The sequence below is a fragment of the Mirounga angustirostris genome, unplaced genomic scaffold (assembly GCF_029215605.1).
Source record: "Mirounga angustirostris isolate CCGP_5_RB_7025 unplaced genomic scaffold, mMirAng1.0.hap1 SCAF_8, whole genome shotgun sequence".
NCBI lineage: Eukaryota > Metazoa > Chordata > Mammalia > Carnivora > Phocidae > Mirounga > Mirounga angustirostris.
Genome location: NW_026991716.1, coordinates 95776455 through 95800019, shown reverse-complemented (window position 1 = coordinate 95800019; position 23565 = coordinate 95776455). Strand labels below are relative to the sequence as shown.

General features: G+C 43.3%; 1 long non-coding RNA gene across 2 annotated transcripts in view; it reads left to right on the top strand.

The window, feature by feature from the left end:
- The window catches only part of LOC135365599 (uncharacterized), a 56125-nt gene that overhangs the window by 10587 nt on the left and 21973 nt on the right, over positions 1-23565 (top strand). The window contains exon 3 of one of the 2 annotated variants that reach the window (XR_010413732.1): positions 11339-14916. The exons of the other annotated variant lie outside the window; for it this stretch is intronic. This is a non-coding gene — a long non-coding RNA (uncharacterized LOC135365599). Of the gene's footprint in view, positions 1-11338; positions 14917-23565 lie in introns of those variants that run through there. 2 annotated transcript variants of the gene reach the window in all.

Below are 23565 nucleotides of genomic sequence, written 5' to 3'. Positions count from 1 at the left end.
CTCCTGGCTGAGCAGGGAGCCCGACGCAGGGCCCTATCCCAGGACCCTGGGATCATGACCTGAGCCGAAGGCAGACGCTTAACGACTGAGCCACCCAGGCGCCCCAAGAGTTGCATGCTCTTCTGAGTCAGCCTGGTGCCTCTACTATTCTTATCTTACCTCCTTACTCAGGCAATCATTCTAAAAAAATACTATTAGTTTTTCAACTGGAATGTCTTTTGACCTGTCCTCTCATTTCCCTCAGGAATTTGCCCTAATCCACATCTAAACTTCCCACCCTTAGATTTCAGCATTTTCCCTGTATGGTGTCTTTATCGTTTCCTTTCTCTGATTTTATATTTCACATTTTTCATATTGATCTTTAAGTAACAATAATCAAGCAATTCAGGTACAGTCATAAACAGTTAAGATTACAGCAACTGTCGGCAAGTAAGGCAGCAGCCTAACCTGGCTAGTCAGTGCTGTACATAGGACCCCACTCTGCATCCTGGGTTCTTGACCTCTCTCATCTGCTAAAATGGGGCTTGGATTAAAATAGATTATCTCTAAATTTTTTCCATCCATGACATTGCCTGTACCATTATATTTTGCTTTATCATCTTTTTTTCTTTAATTTCTTTTTTGGGGGGGGGCTGGAGGGAAGGAGATGGACAGAGGGAGAGAGAGAGAATCTTTTTTTTTTTTTTTAAGATTTCTTTTTTTTTTTTTTTTAAGATTTTATTTATTTATTTGAGACAGAGAGAATGAGAGACAGAGAGCATGAGAGGGAGGAGGGTCAGAGGGAGAAGCAGACTCCCTGCTGAGCAGGGAGCCCGATGCGGGACTCGATCCCGGGACTCCAGGATCATGACCTGAGCCGAAGGCAGTCGCTTAACCAACTGAGCCACCCAGGCGCCCGAGAGAGAGAATCTTAAGCAGGTCCTGCACTGGGCATGGAGCCCGACGTGGGGCTCAATCTCACGACCCTGAGATCATGACCTGAGCTGAAATCAAGAGTTGAACACTTAACGGACTGAGCCACCCAGATGCCCCTTGCTTCATCAACTTGATGGCATTTCCCTTCAGTCTATTCACAAAATATTACTTATTTAAGTAGCTTGGTCTTGTAGAATTAATGTTCTACTATCAATACATTTCAAGAAAGGAAGTCAGAGTTCTGAGAACAAGACTGTTATACTTAGGGTTACAAATGTTTTCATTTGTTATGACAGCTTGGTTTGTATCAGAATGTACCATGCCTTATCAAGCTTCACACTCTTCCTTTCCACCCACCAACTAACCCTTTTGTTCCAACCAAACCAATCTGTTGAAACTCTACATCCTGCTTTTTTTTTCATTTTGCCACAGGGCCTTTGCTAATGTCATTTGCTCTGCCAGGCTGTCCTTTACTCCTCAGTCCATGCCCATTACTTCTCTCGGTCCAAGAAACTTGGCCTGACTCGCTTACTCTAATCTTACATTCATTCATTAAGCCCACATTTACCGAGCAGTTAACGTGTGCTAGGCCCTCCTTCCACATTTCCTATGAATTTCTGTATGCAACTGTTAAATTTAATTAAACAAGGAGCCCATTAGATTGAGGTGGCTATAATGAACCCACAAGAAGCAAACCAAAAATCTAAGCCTGTAAATGCCTCAAGTTTACAAAGTTGGAACCAAGGACAAGGAAGCACAAAGAGCCAACGAGGCTTTACTCTGTAGCCAATCAGTGAGTTCCTTGCTTTGCTTCCACCTTTTCTAAGTCTCTCCCCAGCTCTTGCAGAGCACTTGTAACCGTTCATGGTTTGGTGCTGTCTGTTTCAGATAGATTTTTGTTCACAGGTGCCTGGCTGGCTCAGTGGGAGGAGCATGTGACTTGGGGCCTCAGCGTCATGAGTTCGAGTCTCATGTTGGGTGTAGAGATTACTTAAATAAATGTTTTTTTAAAAATCAGTTTTTGCTCAAATAAACTCCTAAACATTTTAATATGCCTCACTTAAATCTTTTAACACAATTTTAAATCATATTGTTCACCTTCTGCTTTGCATTTGTTCGTGAATGTGTATTTTTTTTCTCAACTTGATTTTAATTTTTTTGGCTTCTTTGTACAGTACTGTGGGTTCATTAAGGATATTGAATGAATGGATAGATGAATGAATTAAATAACATGAAACTGGTTTAATTCAAAGGAATTTGAAGGAAATACTTTTTTTAAAAGATTTTTTATTTTATTTATTTGAAAGAGAGAAACAGAGATAGCAAGAGAGAGAGAGCACAGGCAGGCAGAGGGAGATGCAGGCTCCCCGCTGAGAAGGGAGCCCAATGTGGGACTCGATCCCAGGACCCTGGGACCATAACCTGAGCCAAAGGCAGATGCTTAACTGACTGAGCCACCCAGGCACCCTGAAAGAAATACTTAACTAGAATTTAAAAGTCATTCTAAGTTCAAACAGCTTTGAGGGTTACATTGTAAATGATTCAACTGAGTGACATATCTCTAAAGATTTTATTTATTCATTTGACAGAGAGAGAGAGAGCACAAGCAGGCAGAGCAGCAGGCAGAAGGAGAGGAAGAAGCAGGCTCTCTGCTGAGCAGGGAGCCGGATGCAGGGCTTGATCCTAGGACCCCAGGATCATAACTTGAGCCAAAGGCAGCTGCTTAACAGACTGAGCCACCCAGGCGCCCCTAGAGTGAACTATCTCTAGACTGTGCACTCCTTCTTAAGCATTTTTGACTGGAATCACTCTTTTTTTTTTAGTTTTTTTAAGATTTTTATTTTTATTGGGGCACCTGGGTGGGTCAGTCGGTTGAGCGTCTGCCTTTGTCTCAGGTTGTGATCCCAGAGTCCTGGGATCAAGCCCTGCATCAGGCTCCTTCATTGGTGGGGAGCCTGCTTCTCTCTATCCCTCTGCTGCCCCTTCTGCTTGTGCTCTCTTGCTCACTCTGTCAAATGAATAAATAAAATCTGAAAACAAAAAGATTTTTATTTTTATTTATTTGAGAGAGAGCATGAGCAGGGAAGAGGCAGAGGGAGAGAGAAAAGGAGAAACAGACTGCTGAACAGGGAGCCTGATGTGGGGCTCGATTCCAGGACCCTGGGATCTGAACCTGAGCTGAAGGCAGATGTTTAACCTACTGAGCCACCCAGGCACCCCTGGAATCACTCATTTTTGACTCTTACTCATTCACCATTTATATTATTTCTTCTCTATGGAAGTGAGTGACTGACACATGTTAAGCATTCAGAAGATGTTTGTTAATTATTAAAAGGAATTAATACAATCTTTAAAAAGGAATTAATGTATATTATTTAACCTTTACAATTAAGAGAACAAGTTCCTTCATGACAGGGACCCAATATTTGAAGTAGTCTCACACACACACACACACACACACACAGATTTGATTTATTTATTTCGTAAACTCTACACCCAACGTGGGGCTCCAACTCACCACCCCTGGATCGAGAGCTGCATGCTCTACCAACTGAGCCAGCCAGGCATCCCACATACACACAGATTTTCGAATTACAGTTGACCCTTAAACAACACTGAATGAACTACATGGGTCTACTAATATGCCTGTGGTGTTTTTCAGTAAATACAGTACTGTATTTTCTCTTCCTTATGATTTTCTTAATAATATTTTCTTCTCTCTAGCTAACTTATTGTAAGATTTTGGTATATCATACATATAACACATGTCTCATATATAGTATATGTGATGTATGTATTACATATGCAGTATATAACATACAAGATATATCTTTTTTTTTTTTAAAGATTTTATTTATTTATTTGAGACAGAGAGAATGAGAGACAGAGAGCATGAGAGGGAGGAGGGTCAGAGGGAGAAGCAGACTCCCTGCCGAGCAGGGAGCCTGATGCGGGACTCGATCCCGGGACTCCAGGATCATGACCTGAGCCGAAGGCAGTCGCTCAACCGACTGAGCCACCCAGGCGCCCACAAGATATGTCTTAATCCACTGTTTATGTTATTCATAAGGCTTCCTGTCAACAGTAGGCTATTAGTCATTAAGGTTTTGGGGAGTCAAAGATTATAGACACATTTTTGGCTGTAGAGGGTGGGGGTTGGCACCCTAACCCCTGTTTTGCTCAAGGGTCAACTGTAATACAATTCTGAGTTTACCATGGGTACTTAGTAAATGCTTCTTGAATGGATGAATAGATTGCAAGAGAAATATCTTCCCTTAGAAGGAAGACTTCTTTCCTGGTACGAGCAATGGTGCCTTCAGGATGAAGACCCTGCACGGAGCCCACAGCCCAGGCGCCAGCAGGACGTGGTCCCCTTCCAGGAATTGGCTCCTTGTGCACACTCAGCGGTGCTGGTGTAGTTTAAGCACTTTCTGAAGCCAGCAGTGTCTCACGTGGAGGCGCGTCTGCTGGAAAAGATTTTCGGTCCAAGCAGAGGCCTCCTCCCAGAGTTCGAACGGCAGCTCCAAGTTCTGCTCCAGATGAGGGAGCCCAGCTCCGAGGGCAAAGCTGAAATCTTCATTATGGGGAGACTCTGGCACCGGAAGTGCCAAAAGGCTGATTCGCATTTTGGCCCTGAAGCCCCGAAGGATGCTGTGTGGAGGCACCGTGATGCTCAGCCTGGAAACCATGAAGTCTCTTGAAAAAGAGAATGTTCATTCCGGCACTTTCCTCTCCACCACAGTGATGAGCAGCCTGGACGAAGCCATGCAGTCACTGGAAATAGGTCAGGAGACTGTCTAGGAACCTGTTACCAAAACAGTGTGATGTTTGTGATTAGGATCTCAGTGCAGGGGGGTCAGTCTGGGTCAGCAGTCACCCTTAGAGGCCCCATCTGAACTCTGCCTTTGTTCCTGTGGCTCAGGGAAACAAGTAGTGTTTAGTGGCCTAACCACTGGCCCCTGCATAGACAGTGGTTTAAAGATGCAAATGTGAGTCAGATCTGTACCCCTGAAACAAACAATACATTATATGTTAATAATTTTTTAGGGCGCCTGGGTGGCTCAGTTGGTTAAGCGACTGCCTTCGGCTCAGGTCATGATCCTGGAGTCCCTGGATCGAGTCCCACATCGGGCTCCCTGCTCGGCGGGGAGTCTGCTTTGCACTCTGACCCTATCCCCTCTCATGTGTTCTCTCTCTCTCAAATAAATAAATAAAATCTTTAAAAAATAAATTTTAAAAAAAAATTTTTTAAAGATTAAAATGTGAGTTATAATAAAAAATAAACTTTAAAAAACATATATTGACATAAACATAGATATAGATTAGTATTGTCAAGAAAGACAATCTTGCTTTGCATGCTCCAAGATGGGAAAGAGCTAAGAATTAACAAATGGTTGGTTCTGCTTTTTCATAGTGTGTCGTATTGGGTGGGTGTGGCTAGGATCTTTAACGTTCCAGGGAGCTTCTGTAGATAAGGAAGAACTTTACTGTTTATTTTTTCATTAATGCTAATTTTTGAAAAAAAAATGTTACATTGATATTAAACAAGCTTTATAAACCCCCCCTCCAAAAAAAAGAATCTTCTTTCCCTAAGTCAGTAGTTCTCAGTGGGATACTGGCCCCTATATGAGAGTCACTTGGGAGGCTTGTTAAAACTATGAGTTCTTCAGCCACCACAATCAGAATCTTGTGGGAGTGGTGTTGGGCAGGTGGGTGTAAGGGCCAGAAATACGCACTTTTTTTTTTTTTTAAGATTTTATTTATTTATTTATTTGAAAGAAAGAATGAGAGAGAGAGCACATGAGAGGGGGGAGGGTCAGAGGGAGAAGCAGACTCCCCGCCTAGCAGGGAGCCCGATGCGGGACTCGATCCCGGGACTCCAGGATCATGACCTGAGCCGAAGGCAGTCGCTTAACCAACTGAGCCACTCAGGAGCCCCCAGAAATACGCACTTTTAACAAGTGCCTCAGATGATTCTGATGCTCCCATAATTTCGAGTACCCTTACCCTAAGCACAAGGTAGAACTAACAGGGCTCATGAAGGTAGCTGCTCAGCAGTTAAGAGCAGGACCTTGAAGCCAGATTGCCTGTGTTCCTCAGACTCTACCACTTACTACATGTATGTTCTACCCATGCTCTTTAACTTCCCCATGCCTCAGTTTCCCCACCTACAAAATGGAGAGAACCATATAATTATCTCGTAAAGTTGTGAGGATTAAATGAGTCAATATATGTAAGGTGCTTGGAACAGAGTCTGACTATAAACACTATATATATGTTGGCCATTATCAGAATTGTAAGTATCCACTTTCCAGCAACTGGTACATTTCTGTATAAAGGCTGTCCTCTTGTAGAAAACGTAACCCACAGAGCTTTTCCCTTTTCCTTTTTTTCTCCTTTTCTGTTTTAGAGAAGTAGACACCTCAAACCAGAATACGGCCTTAATTGCAGGGTAAATCGGCACAAAGAAAGCTTAGATCTTTTACCACATGCTGATGAGCCAGAGAACCGTACTCAGTCTTTTGTACGGCTTCCCCATAATTAAAATCACATAAAAGGGCAGGGATTCAAAAAAGCCTAACATGTTTTCTCACTTACCAGAAAGTGTTTGGGTAGCTACAAAGGGCAACAAAACACAAAGCCCTATTGTAGCAACAATCCCATGGCCAAATCATCTCCTGTCCCAAGTCTGATTCCAAGGCTCTTCTTCCTCTTGTCTCCAGGAGATTTGCTATCCTCCAGAAGATGGAAAATATTCCCAAGACCAAACCGGAGAGTGTATAATTCCCCAGTCCCCTCCCTTTATAGAATGAGATGAGCTTTGGCAACTGATCCCTTGAGGACGGATCCTTGACAGCCGGTGTGCTTGGGAAGTTTAGGACAGTTTTCCACAATGGGCTCCTTGTTGGTGTATATACCCAGATTGGATATAATTAATGGACTCTTTTTAAACTGGGCTTTCTTCTTCTCACGTGACTTCTGGAAAGTTAGTTAAGATTAAAATTTCTATTTCTCTATTTGGAAAAAGGAACTTACATTAGAATATTAGTACTACAAGGACTTTTTTGAGACAACTTCATATAACTCTTTAAATGTTTATGAAGAGGGGCGCCTGGGTGACTCCATCGTTAAGCGTCTGCCTTCGGCTCAGGTCATGATCTCAGGGTCCTGGGATCGAGTTCCGCATCAGGCTCCCTGCTCAGCGGGAAGCCTGCTTCTCCCTCTCCTACTCTCCCAGCTTAGTTCCCTCTCTTGCTGTCTCTCTCTCTCTCTGTCAAATAAATAAAATCTTAAAAAAAAAAATGTTTATGAAGAAACTAGATCCAGAGAGAGAGTGTGGGAGTGGAGGGAGAGGCAGAGGGAGAGAGAATCTCTAGCAGACTCCACGCTCAGTGCAGAGCCCCATGCCCGGCTTGATCTCTTGACCCTGAGATCATGACTTGAGTGGAAACCAAGAATCAGATGCTGAACCAACTGTGCCACCCAGGTGCCCCTACTTAAAGATTTTTTTTATATAATTTCAGTTATACAGAAAGGTTGCAAAGAATCCCCAGATAGTCTTCACTTTATAACATTATATATATTTCTATATACATTTTTTTCTTTCTGAGCCCCTTAAGAATAAGTTGCAGACATGATGCCCTTCTAACCTTAACTCTTAAGTAGAAAAAATACACCACACCCAGTAACTGTAGAGTCAGCCAGTATCGGTCTTTTCAGCAACACCCACTCAGACAGATAATAATCATTGTTGATAGCATCATTTTCAAATTGTACATCTTCTGACTTGAACAATGGTAGATAAAAATCTAGCTGTAAGAACAATTAATATAGTCTTCACTCAATAGATATTTACTAAAGAGTACATTAGTGCCCTAGTGGATGGAAGAACAAAAGTTGTCCAGATTTTGCTCGTTTTAGAGATGCTGAGCTCAGCAAAGAATTCTCTCTCTCTCCCCCCTCCCCTCGCTCCCTCATCTCTATCTCTTTCCCTCCTCTCTCTCTCTCTCTCTGCCTTATCTTTCCCCTTATACACTGAAACATTTTCTTTCAGGGTGAGAAGAGGATGTAAAATAAAATCGCGTTTGCTTATAGATGAAGGATTGAAGGATCAAATCAGAATCTAAAATGAGCAGTTGTGAACTAAGAATTAGGTGTTGTTTTCTGCATTTTCATTATTGTGCTGGTCATTTCTGTTTTTGTTGAAGTTGAAATGAAATTGAAGGATGTCAGATAGGTCTTTAAGAAATTTCTCTTTCTTGCTTTTATTGCATTGTCTTCCAAATGATGTTGACACTCAGTGGATGCTTCAGTACAAGGAAACCTTTTCACTTGTCACTTTGAATACACATTCTATCTACATCTCCATGTGAATCCCAATCCCCCTGGCATCAATAACCATAGATTTTGTGAGATCAAATTATGGGTTCAGTGGACAATAAAGGTGCCCTCTTATTTAAAACTGCCACAGGAACTCTGAGTAGCAAAAGGGGACAGCGGGTTAATAATAATACTTGGCATTTATTTAAGCCCACTGCTATCCTTTGTGAACAAAGCACCTTTGTGCAGGAAGTTAGTTATCATCACTGTATAGATCAGCATAAATAATCAGAGAGCAAACTGGCCTGCTGTAAGGCAAGCTCATCTCTATGAGCAAGAAAGATTTTTAGTTGGGCGCCTGGGTGGCTCAGTCGTTAAGCGTCTGCCTTCGGCTCAGGTCATGATCCCAGGGTCCTGGGATCGAGCCCCACATCGGGCTCCCTGCTCCGCGGGAAGCCTGCTTCTCCCTCTCCCACTCCCCCTGCTTGTGTTCCTGCTCTCGCTATGTCTCTCTCTGTCAAATAAATAAGTAAAATCTTAAAAAAAAAAAAAGAAAGATTTTTAGCAACTTTTTTTTAGCAACTAGACCCTTATTCCTGGTTTTAAGCACAAACCTTCAAAACACATTTATTTCTCGTATTTAAGAGGACAAATTTGTGAAAGGTATCTAAACCTTAGTTATAACCTCATCATTCTGTGTTCTTTTTTTTTTTTTTGAAGGTTTTATTTATTTATTTGACAGAGAGAGAGAGTGAGAGAGCACAAGCAGGGGTAGTGACAGGCAGAGGGAGAGGGAGAAGCGGACTCCCCGCTGAGCAGGGAGCCTGATGTGGGGCTCGGTCATCGATCCTGGGATCATGACCTGAGCTGAAGGCAAAAGCTTAACCGACTGAGCCACCCAGACACCCCTGAGGGGTTTTTTGTTTGTTATTTTGGGGGCACCTGAGTGGCTCATTCGGTTGGGTGCCCAACTATTGATTTCGGCTCAGGTCATGATCTCAGGGTAGTGAGATCGAGCCCCGCATGGGGCTCTGTGCTCAGTGCAGAGTCTGCTTGGGATTCTCTCTCTCTTTCTCCCTCTGCCCCTCCCCCTGCTCGTGCTCTAAATAAATAAATAAATAAATAAATAAATAAAATCTTAAACAAAAAATCATTGTGGGAGGCCTGTGTGGCTCAGTTAAGTGTCTGCCTTCAGCTCAGGACCCTGGGATCAAGTCTCACATCAGGCTCAATGCTCAGTGAGGAGTCCACTTCTCCCTCTGCCCCTCCCCCCACTCGTATTCTCTCTCTCTGACAAATAAATAAAATCTTTAAGAAAATCATTTGTTATTTTTAGGGAGGGAGGTGCTTGTTTCAATTCTACAGAACTCTTATAATGATTCCTCACGTCATTTTCTATGTGGAAGTCACTCTGGTAGGTTGGGAACACAAATGAACATCATCAGTAGCTTTTCAGAAGACTCTTGATAACTTTAGATACAGCTGGGGCACCTGGGTGGCTCAGTTGGTTAAGTGGCTACCTTCGGCTCAGGTCATGATCCCGGGGTCCTGGGATCGAGCCCTACATCGGGCTCCCTGCTCAGCAGGAAGCCTGCTTCTCCCTCTCCCTCTGCCTGCCTCTCTGCCTACTTGTGCTCTCTATCGCTCTGTCAAATAAACAGATAAAATCTTAAAAAAAAACAAAACTGGGCGCCTGGGTGGCTCAGTTGGTTAAGCGACTGCCTTCGGCTCAGGTCATGATCCTGGAGTCCCTGGATGGAGTCCCGCATCGGGCTCCCTGCTCGGCAGGGAATCTGCTTCTCCCTCTGACTCTCCCCCCTCTCATGTGCTCTCTCTCTCAAATAAATAAATAAAATCTTTAAAAACAAACAAACAAACAAACAAAAAAAACGCACAAAACTTTAGATACAGCTTTAGGAAGAAGAAAAATATTTTACTCATATTATGCTAACTTTTTAAAAAAAGATTTAATTTTCTTTTTTAATGTAATCTCTACACCCTATGTGGGCCTTGAACTCACAACCAGAGATCAAAAGTTGCACGCTCCAGGGGCGCCTGGGTGGCTCAGATGGTTAAGCGTCTGCTTTTGGCTCAGGTCATGATCCAAGGGTCCTGGGATCGAGCCCCGCATTGGGCTCCCTGCTCAGCAGGAAGCCTGCTTCTTCCTCTCCTTCTACTGCTCCCGCAGCATGTGCTCTCTCACTCTCTCTGTCAAATAAATAAATAAAATCTTAAAAAAAAAAAAAGAGTTGCATGCTCCCCCCACTGAGCCAGCCAGGCGCCCCCTCACATTATGCTAAATTAACAGCATCTATTTATTCTTCATGAACTTGTGTTCCATGAAACACTGTCCAGAAGCTGATAAACAATTTGAGAGTAAGAGACCATGTGTCATTATTATTATGTCCTTTGGTGTCAAGCATTAAAACTACATACATTGTAGGATATTGATATATACTTGATGAAATGGAGCAATTCATTACAAAACGCCAGTTTGTAGATAAAAATTCAGTACATCAGGGCAAAAAAGGATTAACTTGGGGAAACAAACTAACCTTAGTTTTTCTAACTTTCCTAACATGAAAACCACATATATTTCTATTCAGGAAGTATGTCACCAATCCAACTGGGTGTCATTTAAAGATGAAGCTTAGAGGAGTGCCTGGCTGGCTCAGCTGGTTTTTTTAAAAAGATTATTTAGATAAAGATTAAAGATTCATTTTTTAGAGAGAGAGAGAAAGAGCGCATGCAAGTGGGAGGAGGAGCAGAGGGAGAGGGAGAGATAGAATCCCAAGCAGACCCCCTCCCCCCGGCCCACTGCAGAGCCCAATGGGGATGGGGGAAGCAATCCCATGATCACTACCCGAGACCATGACTTGAACCGAATCAGGAGTCAGAGGCTTAACCAACTGAGGCACCCAGGCCCCTGGAGTGTGCAACTCTTGAGAGTGGGTTGTGAGTTTGATCCCCACATTGCGTGTAGAGATGACATAAAAATAAAGTCTTAAAATAAATAAATAAAAATAAAGTTGAAGCTTGTAAAAAAAGATAAAATATAACAAAAACTAATTTCAAAATTCTTGTGTATTATTGTGTTTGACAGTATTGATGTTCCCTTGGGGAAATAACAAAGGCTCTTCTTTGACTGGCATGGAACGAAAGTTCCCCATGCTCGTGGGGACGTCGGGACAGGCAGCAGAAGCGGCTTGGAGCATTTCATCATGTCGGTGCTAACTTACTGTCACAGCTGTCACATCCTGGGGAAAGTCACGAGATAGGAAGTTTAAGAAATGTCCAAGTATGACAAATCATAGTATAAAACTTAAATATAAGTGCCTTTATCATCAAGGAAATGAATGAAAGACAAAGCCTCCCAGCCCTTAAGCAGTTGTTTAGCAGATGTCAGCTGCCTCGTTTATAAAATGAGAAAATTGGGGTGGATAATACTAAGATCCCTTCTGCATAGCTTGCTTCATGCTTTTTCAGGAACCAAAAGTTCTTGTGGCCGAGACAAGGAACTGACAGAAAACAGTAATGGTAAGAATAACGATAAGGATGGTGCTAGAGTCATACATGGTATCAGCCTTCAGTAACGCCAGTCCGTGTCAGTACCAGGCACTGTGGTATTCACCTGAGGCTATCCTCAGGTGATAACATGTTGCCCAAATTTGGCCTTAAAGGGGTTTGCTGTGTTCTAGAGCTAGACAACACAACAGTGTGGTGGTCAGAAAATCTTTGTTCCAGTCCCAGGGTTCCAGCTTTCTGATCTTCTATCATTCTGCAAGTTGTTAGGCAGCTATTTTCATGTTGGTATTGTCCACTCTCTTGTAATCCCGTCCAGGGCAGGGATCACCAACTCTTCACCTCTATCTCCCATTCTATCTTTGCATGTGCTTTGCAGACAGTAGATACTCAATACATGTCATTTGAATGATCTGTCTACAAAATAATATTGAAAATAATACTGCCACTTACAAAATAAGTGGCATTTCACATGAAAGAATATTCATATAGTATCTACCACTTAAAATATTTGCTTTGCTTTATGCGCATTAAACATTTGACCCTTTCTTCAAGCGTTAGGTCAGGTTCATCTTTTTCTACGAAGAACTCATCGGTTGTTACAACCCTGGATGATGACTTCTTATTTTTTTGTACCACTCAGGTGTCTTAGTATCTTGAGTCTATATCACATTAGGTTTTTAGTTTATCACAGGAAGAATCATTCCATGTCTCCTTGTATCCTGCCAGCATGCCACTTTCACAACAAAGGTGCTAAATAAATATTTGATAATGATCATAGTGATCATAATGACCAATAATATGTGACTTACTATTAAGGGTTCAGATCATTTGCTTATAGAAAATCCCCCAAATACTTCAACCACATGTTTTCTAGCAGGAGAGTGCTTGGGAGTGGCAGCTTTGTCCCTGTGTTCTTTGGTATGGGCCTTCCTCCCAGACCCCTGCAGCATGCTCTAGCTCGTACCCAGGCATAGCCTTCTCTATATTTTATTGCTTTAGTTTTTCTGGAAGCCAGGGGATTTGGAGGAAGATCAAATGTTTAAAAAAAAAGGGGGGGGGGCGCCTGGGTGGCTCAGTCGTTAAGCGTCTGCCTTCGGCTCAGGTTATGATCCCAGGGTCCTGGGATCAAGCCCCGCATCTGCTCTGTGGGAAGCCTGCTTCTCCCTCTCCCACTCCCCCTGCTGTGTTCCCTCTCTCGCTGTGTCTCTCTCTGTCAAATAAATAAATAAAATCTTAAAAAAAAAAAAAAGAATAGACATTGTAGACATTTGAGGTCACTGTAATCTAATGGGATAATCTGTATACACACCACTGAAAATATGTAAGAATGTAGAATATAGAAATACAGATGTACTATATCTTGGGGCGCCTGAGTGGCTCAGTGGGTTAAGCGTCTGCCTTCGGCTCAGGTCATGATCTCAGGGTCCTGGGATCCAGCCCTGGTTGGACTCCCTGCTCAGCGGGGAGCCTGCTTCTCCCTCTGCCTCTGCCTTTCCTGCTTGTGCTCGCTCTCAAATAAATAAATAACCTTTAAAAAATGTACTATGTCATACATATACAACTGTATCTCTCTCTCTATACTCAGAGGCAGGACTAGTCAAAGAAGGAGAGAGGAGGAGGAGTGGAAGGAAAGCAGGAAGAGAGGGCAAGATGAACATGGCTACTAAGAGGGAGAGATGGTGCTAAGTGAGGCTTTGGGGTGAGTGTGTATGACTTCGTGTGGTATATGGAGCCAACTGGCATCCTGGAATGGAGCTTATGCTCAGCAGGTTAAGAAGCTGGTTGAGTAAGGGGGAAAAGTCAGCTGAAAGGGGGCCTTAGGCTCAGTATGAATAATGGACAGTTTCTGAGAACATCATAAGCATTATACATAACTTACCTGTGTTCAAAACAGTGCTTGAGGAAGATGAACTGTGCTATGCTAATATTAGCTAGCTAACATTTGGTGAGCACTGACTGTGGGTCAGGTTCATATACGTAAAGGCTTCACATACTAGCCCATTTCATCACAACCACCCTATGAAGGAGGCACTGCTACCTCTATTGTACGGGCAAGGAAAGGGACGCAATGATCTGTTAAAGTGGCATCTTTCCCCAAAGTCCCACTGCTTCTGAGTAGCAGAACTGGAGTATGAACGTGGGCAGTCCAACTCAAAAACTGGTGTTCCTACGCATTATGTCACATGGCCTTCTCTTTCCACAGAGCTGTTTATCTACACAACAGCCAGCCAGGAGAGTCCTCAGGAGTTCGTAGTAATATGAAGCATATAGTGAGCTTGCACCGTGGCCGCAGAAAAGCAACGAAGGGATGAAACTGAAAAAAATTCCCAGTGGAAAACCATTTTTTTAAAGATTTTATTTATTTATATGAGAGAAAGAAAGAGAAAGAGAGCAGGAGAGCACTAGTATGAGCGGGGGGGAGGGGCAAAGGGAGAGGGAGAAGCAAACTCCCTGTGGAGCGTGGAGCCCAACATGGGACTCTGAGATAAGGACCGGAGCCAAAATCAGATGCTTAACTGACTGAGCCATCCAGGCGCCCCTCATTTTTTTCTTTTTAAGTAGGCTCCATGCCCAGCATGGGGCTTGAACTCACGATCCTGAGATCAAGAGTCGGGTGCCCTACCTTCTGAGCCAGGGAGGTGCCCCCTCCATTGGAGAGTCAATTAGACTAGCTAGGTAGATCTGAAAAATGGAGAAGAGAGATTAGAGAGGTAAGGATGATGTTTGTGTTTATATGATTTCATTCCAAAAATATTTATTGAGACTTCCTATGTGCCAGGGACTGTGCTGGGGAAGAAACAGTGAACCAAATAGGCAAAGTCCTGGCACTTACAGAGCAAGATTGTGTTATTAGTAAAAAATCAGTTATTTATGTATAGACCATGTCTAGAAGGAAATACAACAAAGTGGTAACACTAGTTGTTCAGGAGGGGAACAAGATGGAAGCAGGGGCACGTATAAAAGGGGAATTTCAGTTTTATGCCTTTTGAATTTTAACACATTATGTGTTATCTATTTAAAACTCATTTTTTACGGTGCGCCTGGGTGGCTCAGTCGTTCAGCGTCTGGCTTTGGCTCGGGTCCCGATCCCAGCGTCCTACGTTGCGCTCCATGCTCTGCAGGAAGCCTGCTTCTCCCTCTCCCACTCCCCCTGCTTGTGTTCCCTCTCTCGCTGTGTCTCTCTCTGTCAGATAAATAAAATCTTTTAAAAAAAGTCATTTTTAAAAAGATTGTATTTATTTAATTGAGATAGAGCAAGAGTGAGAGAGAGAAAACATGAGCCCAGGGTGGGAAGGGGCAGAGGCAGAGGGAGAAGCAGGCTCCCCATTGAGCAGGGAGCCCACCATGGGGCTGGATCCCAGGACCCTGGGATCATGACCTGAGCCAAAGGCAGACACTTAACCAACTGAGCCACCCAGGCGCTCCGTCATTATTATTTTTTTTAAATTGAGGTAATAAGACTGTGTGCTATGGGGGGCGCGTGGGTGGCTCAGTCGTTAAGCGTCTGCCTTCAACTCAGGTCATGATCCCAGGGTCCTGGGATCGAGCCCCGCTTGGGCTCCCTGCTCTGCGGGAAGCCTGCTTCTCCCTCTCCCACTCCCCCTGCTTGTGTTCCCTCTCTCGCTGTCTCGCTCTGTCAAATAAATAAATAAAATGTTAAAAAAAAAAGACTGTGCTATGTACTAAGACATATATATGTAAGTGTGTATGTGTGTATGTTTGCCTGTATATGCATAGCCTTTCTGGCAGTTCATACAAGAAACTGGCAAAACTGGATGTTTCTGGGGTGGACACTGGGTAGGTAGGGAATATAAGTAGGAGAGTGAATTCACTCTATGCTCTTTTTACAATTTGCATTTTAAATAAATTCAGTTATTGATTATATACAAGTATTTTTAAAAATATTTATTTATTTATTTGAAAGAGAGAGAGAAAAAGAAAGAAAGTGTGAGCATGGCGGGGAGGAGCAGAGGAAGAGGGAGAGAGAAACCCAAGCGGACTCCTCGCTGAGCAAGGAGCCCTACAACACAGTGCTCGATCTCACCACCCCGAGATCATGACCTGAGCTGAAACCAAGAGTTGCAGGCTTACCTGACTTCACCAGCCAGGAGCCCTGATTATACACAAGTTTTAATTAAAAACTCCCTTTTGGGGTGCCTGCGTGGCTCAGATGGTTAAGCGACTGCCTTCGGCTCAGGTCATGATCCCGGAATCCTGGGATCGTGTCCCGCGTCAGGCTCCCTGCTCAGCGAGGAGCCTGCTTCTCCCTCTGCCTCTGCCTCTCTCTCTCTGTCTCTCATGAATTAAAAAAAAAAAGAAAAAAAGAAAAAATCTTAAAAAAGAAAACTCAGGTTGTCTGGCTGGCTGTGTCGATAGAGCAGGCGACTCTCAATCTCAGGGTCCTGAATTCAAGCCCCATATTGGACGTGGAGCCCACGTTAAAAATAAATAAATAAAAATTTAAAAATAAAAATTGGGTTTTGAAAATAGAGCCCTAGGGAATATAGGTTTTATATAGAAAGAAAATCGCCTGAGTTTCTTTTCTTACAAAATTTTTTTGGAATATAGTTGACACACAATGTTACATTAGTTTCAGCTGTGCAACATAGTGACTCAATATCCCTAAACATTATGCTCTGCTCACAAGTATAGCTGCCATCTGTCCCCACACAACACAATTACAGTATCATTCGCTACATTCCCTATGCGGTGCCTTTTACTCCCATGACTTACTCATTCCATACCCAGAAGCCTGTGTCTCCAACTCCTCTTCCCCAGTTTTGCCCATCCCTCCACCCCTAAAAATCACACAAGTTTTTATTATGTTTTATATACTAGTGTGCTTTCTCTGAGTTGTAACTTCTTAAAGATTTTATTTATTTATTTGTTTGTTTGTTTGTTCAGAGACAGTAGGGGGAGAGGCAAAGGGAAAGGGTGAGAGAATCTTAAGCAGGCCCTAAACAGGCTCTATATCCTGTGCAGAGCCGACATCAGGCTCCATCTCACGACCCTGACATCATGACCTGAGCTGAAAGCAAGAGTCCACCGCTTAACTGACTGAGCCGCCCAGGTGCCCCTCCAAGTTGTAACTTTTACCAAATTTTACATTCAAAGAAAAAATATGCATGTATGTGCACACATACAATCTAGGGGAACCCCCTCCTCCCTCCCCCCAAAAGGTGGTGTTTGTGAAAATAAGAGAATTGAAATGTTTTGGCCTTTGGCTGATGTGGGAAAAACTCCTCAGCTATCAAAATTCTCTAGATAAGCTTTCAAAAAACGCCTAAGGCAGTTTCACTCCATACAATAGACACACTGTTGAAACAGGTTCAGCTGGTGGCCAACCTCCACCCATAGGCTTCAGGGATTTTGTGCTTGCTTATAGAACTAACTAACCCTGACATGATAGCTTATACTGGACTTTAAATCTGAATTGATCCACTCAGTCTTCACCAAAATCTGGATCATGAAACCCCTTAATCTTTCACGGAAGTAAGATGCTCAATTTGGTGAAATCGTGATTAGAAAATTTAGTTTTGTTGCAGGTGTCCCATTACATTGCTTTCTGCTAAGTGACAATAATCCTAATATTGATGAAAGTTAGGTTACTTCTGTCAGTTTTGTTCCTTCCTGGGATATTTATTAAATGGCTACTATGTGTCACACATATAGTTCTAGATCCTTGGTACATTAGCTATCTCTTACAAGGTAACTAATTACCCCCAAATTAGTAGTTTAAAACAGTAAACTTTCGGGTGCCTGGGTGATTCAGTCGTTAAGCGTCTGCCCTCGGCTCAGGTCATGATCCCGGGGTCCTGGGATCGAGCCCCGCATCGGGCTCCCTGCTCGGCGGGAAGCCTGCTTCTCCCTCTCCTACTCCCCCTGCTTGTGTTCCCTCTCTCGCTCTGTCTCTCTCTGTCAAATAAATAAATAAAATCTTAAAAAACACACAAAAAAACCCCAGTAAACTTTCTCTCACAATTTAAATCAACTTGAAATTTGGGAGCACCTTAACTGGTTCTGGGTTAGGGTGTCATAAGGTTGCAGAAAAGATGTTGGCCAGGAGCAGTCATCCAAAGGCTTTATGGGTCTAGAGGTTTTCTTTCCAAGATGACATGTAAAACCTTTCTTTTGAAGTCACACTTGATAATTTCCATACCATCCCACTGGCTACTTAAGTGATCCCTATCAATGTGAGAACAATCAGGGGCCATCTTGGAAGCTGGCCTCCACACTTGGGAAATAAAGAAATACAACAGACATATTATCTCTGCCCTCAAAGCTTACATTCTAGTGGAAGCATCTGGACAATAAACATGATAAATTACTTAGCATCTAATGGAAAAAATGAATAAGATTTAAGGAACAGGGGTGCCTGGCTGGCTCAGTTGGTAGAGCATGTGACTCTTGATCTTGGGGTTAAGTTCAAGCCCCATGTTGGGTGTAAAGATTACTTAAAAATAAAATCTTAAAAAAGAAAAACGATTAAGGAACATTAAGATTGCTTTGGGGTCAGGTTCCAATTTAAAATAGGATGTTCAGGGGGCACCTGGGTGGCTCAGTCAGTTAAGCATCTGCCTTCAGCTCGGGTCATGATCCCAGGGTCCTGGGATTGAGACCCATGTCAAGCTCCTCGCTCAGCTGGGAGCCTGCTTTTCCCTCTGCCTCGCCCCCCCCCGCCCCCCCCCCCCGCCCTGTCGCTTGTGTGCGCTAAATAAATAAATCTTTTAAAAAAACAAAAATAAAATAAAATAGGATGTTCAGGGGCACCTGGCTGGCTCAGTCGGTAGAGAATTTGACACTTGATCTTGGGATCATGAGTTTGAGCCTCATGTCAGGGGTAGAGATTACTTAAAACTAAAATGAAATGAAATTTAAAAAATAGGGAGTTCTTGGGGCACCTGGGTGGCTCAGTCATTGAGCGTCTGCCTTCGGCTCAGGTCATGATCCTGGGTTCCTGGGATTGAACCCCGCATCGGGCTCCCTGCTTGGCCAGGAGCCTGCTTCTCCCTCTCCTGCTCCCCCTGCTTGTATTCTCTCTCTAGCTGTCTCTCTCTCTGTGTCAAATAAATAAATAAATAAATAAAATCTTAAAGAAAAAAAATAGGGTGCTCCTGATAGGTCTTATTGGGATATTTAAACAAAAACTTTGGTTGGTGAGGGACTGACCTATGTAGGTGTCTAAAGGAAGAGCATTCCAGGGCACAGTTGGTGCAAAGATTCTGAGACAGAATCATGCCTGGTATGTTCTAGAAAAATCGAGGAGTCAATATTCCTGGAAGGGGTGAGCAAGGGGAAAGTAGATGAGGTCAGAGAGGAGGAAAGGGGAGGCGCCTGGGTGGTGCAGTCAGTTGAGCGTCTGACTCTTGGTTTCTTTTTTTTTTTTTTTTTAAGATTTTATTTATTTGACAGAGAGAGACACAGAGAGAGAGGGAACACAAGCAGGGGGAGTGGGAGAGGGAGAAGCAGGCTTCCTGCCGAGCAGGGAGCCCGATGCGGGGCTCGATCCCAGGACCCTGGGATCATGACCTGAGCCGAAGGCAGACGCTTAACGACTGAGCCACCCAGGGGCCCCGGTTCCTTTTTTAAAAAAAATAGATATTTTTTTAATTTAAATTCAATGAACTAACATATAATGTATTATTAATTTCAGAGGTAGAGGTCGGTGATTCATCAGTCTTATATAACACCCAGTGCTCATTACATCACTGCCCTCCTAAATGTCCATCACCCAGTTACCCCATCCTCTCACCCCTCTCCCCTCCAGCAACCCTGTTTGTTTTCTATGATTAAGAGTCTCTTACGGTTTGTTTCCCTCTCTGATTTCATCTTTTTAAATTTTCCCCTCTCTTCCCCTATGATCCCGTTGTTTCTTAAATTCCACATATGAAATTATATAATTGTCTTTCTCTGATTGACTTATTTTGATTAGCGTAATTCCCTCAAGTTCCATCCACATCCTTGCAAATGGCAAGATTTCTTTTTTTTTTTTGATGGCTGAGTAATCATTGCATTGTATATATGTGTGTATATATATATATATACTATATATATATATATACAGCACATCTTCTTTATCTGTCAATAGACATCTGGGCTCTTTCCATAGTTTGGCTATTATGGACATTGCTGCTATAAACATTGGGGTGCAGGTGCCCCTTAGGATCACTACATTTATATCTTTGGGGTAAATCCCTAGTGGTGCAGTTGCTGGATTGTGGGATAGCTCTATTTTCAACGTCTTTTTTTTTTTAAGATTTTATTTGTCAGAGAGAGAGCATGAGCAGGGCAGAGGGAGAAGGACAAGCAGACTCCTGGCTTAGCAGAGAGCCCTATGCGGGGCTTGATCCTAGGACTCCAGGATCATGACCAGAGCCCAAGGCAGATGTTTAACTGACTGAGCCACCCAGGTGTCCCTATTTTCAACTTCTTGAGGAACCTCCATACTGTTTTCTAGAATGGCTGCACCAGCTTGCATTCCCACAAACAGTAAGAGGGTTTCTTTGCACCCTCTTTCTCTGCATCCTTGACAACATCTGTTGTTTCCTGACTTGTTAGTATTAGCCATTCTGACTGGTGTGAGGTGGTATCTCATTGTGGTTTTGATTTTGTATTTCCCCGATGCTGAGTGATGTTGAGCACTATTTCACGTGTCTGTTGCCCATTTGGATGTCTTCTGCCCATTTCTTGACTGTATTATTTGTCCTTTGGGTGTTGAGTTTGGTTAAGTTCTTTATCTAGATTTTGGATACTAGCCCTTTATCTGATAAGACATTTGCAAATATCTTCTCCCATTCTTGTTGGTTGTCTTTTGGTTTTGTTGACTGTTTCCTTTGCTGTCCAAAAGCTTTTTATCTTAATGAAGTCCCAGTAGTTCATTTTTGCCTTTGTTTTCTTTGCCTTTGGAGATGTGTCTAGCAAGAAGTTGCTGCCTGTGTCCTCTACTGACTCTTGGTTTTGGCTCACATATGATCTGGGGTGGAGATAGAGCCCTGTGTCTGACTCTGCCTTCAGCAGTCTGCCTGAGTTTCTCTCTCCCTCAGCCCCTCCCCCACTCTTTCTCTCTAGAATGAATCTTTTTTAAAAAAGATTTTGAGAGAGAGCACAAGTGGGAGAGGGGAGGGGCAGAGGGAGAAGCAGACTCCCCACTGAGCAGGGAGCCTGACACGGGGCTTGATCTTAGGACCCCAGTATCATGGCCTGAGCCGAAGGCACTTAACCGACTGAGTCACCCAGGCACCCCAGGAATAAATAAATCTTAAAAAAAAAAAAGAGAAGAAAGGGGACAGATAGACCTTAAAAGGCCCTATAAACTACTGTAATAACTTTGGCTTGAAATGGGGTGAAATGGGTTAAGTATTGGAAGATTCTGAGCAGAGGGTTTTCTCATTCCCTCTGTCTTAGGCTTCTGTTCAGTAAATATTTGTGGATTGATTTCAGTGGGAGCCATGTGAAGATGCTGACTTAAGAGTTTTATCCTAATAGTAAGAACTGTTGGGTGGCCCCAGGGCAGCCAGAGGGGACGATGTTTTGAGGCAGACAAGACATAGCAGAACCTTCAGACTTTTCCACATAGCTAAAAACAGTTCAGAAATACCACCAAGATAATTCACATACTTTCCTAAAAAACATTTAGTAGTGATTTAATGAATCTTGACAAGCTTTGGGCAGCAAGAGTCTCTTCACCATTGCCTCCCATACTTAAGAACAGGCCTTCAGTCCCACTGTCTCATTGTTTTGAATGGAAATAAAGACTTCCTTTGGATTACTGATAAAACTTGATAGCTTTTCAATTATAACCAATGAATAGTACATCACAAATATAGTACCATTTAGTGACAATGTATTTTTTAAATATATTCTTTAAAGATTTTATTTGACAGAGAGAGCTCAAGCAGCGGGGAGCGGCTGAGGGAGAAGCAGGCTCCCCGCTGAGCAGGGAGACCAATGCGGGGCTCGGTCCCAGCACCCTGGGATCATGACCTGAGCTGAAGGCAGACGCTTGAGCCACCCAGGCGCCCCTGTAGTGTTTTGTTTTAAAAAAGATTTTATTTTAGAGAGAACGCATGTGGGAACAGGTGGAGGGGTAGAGGGAGAGGGAGAGAATTTCAGGCCGACTTCAAGCAGTATCCAATGCGGGCTTGAACTCTCGGCCCTGAGATCATGACCTGAGTGGAAATCCAATCGGTCTCTAAACCAACTGAGCCAACCAGGTGCCCCAACAATGTAGTGTTTTTAAAAGGAGAATCAATGTTAAGGGACGCCTGACTGGCTCAGTTGGCAAAGCATCAGATTCTTGAACTCAGGATCGTGAGTTAAGGCCCACATTGGGTGGGGAGCCTACTTTGAAAAAATGAATCTGGGGCGCCTGGGTGGCTCAGTCGGTTGAGCGACGGCCTTCAGCTCAGGTCATGATCCCGGGGTCCTGGGATCGAGTCCCACATCTGGCTCCCTGCTCTGCGGGGAGCCTTTTTCTCCCTCTCCCACTCCCCCTGCTTGTGTTCCCTCTCGCTGTCAAATAAATAAATAAAATCTTAAAAAAAAAAAAGAATCTGAACTCTATTTCTGTGAAACCTTGGGCAAAGTTAAAGATTTTATTTATTCATGAGAGACAGAGGCAGAGGGAGAAGCAGGCTCCCCACGGAGCAGGGAGCCCGATGCGGGACTTGCTCCCAGGACCCCGGGATCACGACCTGAGCCGAAGGCAGACGCTTAACCGACTGAGCCACCCAGGCGTCCCTGGGCAAAGTTATTTTAAACAAGACATTTCTGCCTCCAGTATTTGGGAGCCTGCTGCAGTCATAAAGTTCCATTACTAAACTCCCCCAAGGACAGGAATATTATCTTAACTGATAAAGACAGGATCATTTCATGTATGCAAAAAGGGGAGGGGAGGCCTGATAAAATACATTACCCATTCCTGAGAAAATGAGCCAACTATAAACAGGAGACTATGTAAAAGGTATCTATACATAGAAACCAACAGCAAACATTCCTGATGGAATATGCAATGCTTCCTTCTTAAAACTGAATCAAGTAGATGACTTTAATAGGAGACAAGGGTAAGACTCAGGCAAGCAAAGCCCTTGGTGAGCAAAAAGAAAGGATGTACTCTCAGATGCCAACCTGCACTACCCTGAAGATACCTACCTGAATTTTGCTCCCTAGGTGTCTTAAACTCCCTTAGCCACAGCCTGCTCTTACCACCTATATTCAACAGGTATTAGAGGTCCTAACCAGTGCATTAATAAAGAACTCAGCAAGGTCCTACATAAAGGCTTTAAAAATTACTGTCCATTACCTATAAAATAGCAATTGGAAAGAAAATTCAATTGACACTAGCACCAAGGAACCTAAAATACTTGAGTTCATCAAAATCATACAGAACATCACACAAAACACTTCTGAGAAAAATTATAATGGATTCTACCCAATCCTAACAATCAGGCTCATTATTACTTTTTAAAAAGATGTGAGAAGGGAGGGGCAGCATGACACGGAGAAACTCTAGCAGACTCCACACTCAACTTGACCAACTTGATCCTGACCAGAGCCAAAACCAAGAGTCAGACACTCAATAGACTGTGCCACCCAGGCGCCCCAGGCTCTTTAAAAATAGAAACGGAAGGGCAGCTGGCTGGCTCAGGTGGGACTCATGATCCCGGGGTTGTGAGTTCAAAGCCCACTTGGGTGTAGAACTTCAAACGAGAGAGAGACAGGCTTGTTTTAACATTTACACAAACACAGGTAACCATGATATAGAGTCAGTCAGGAACCAGTCAAATGAATTTAAAAGGTGCCAAA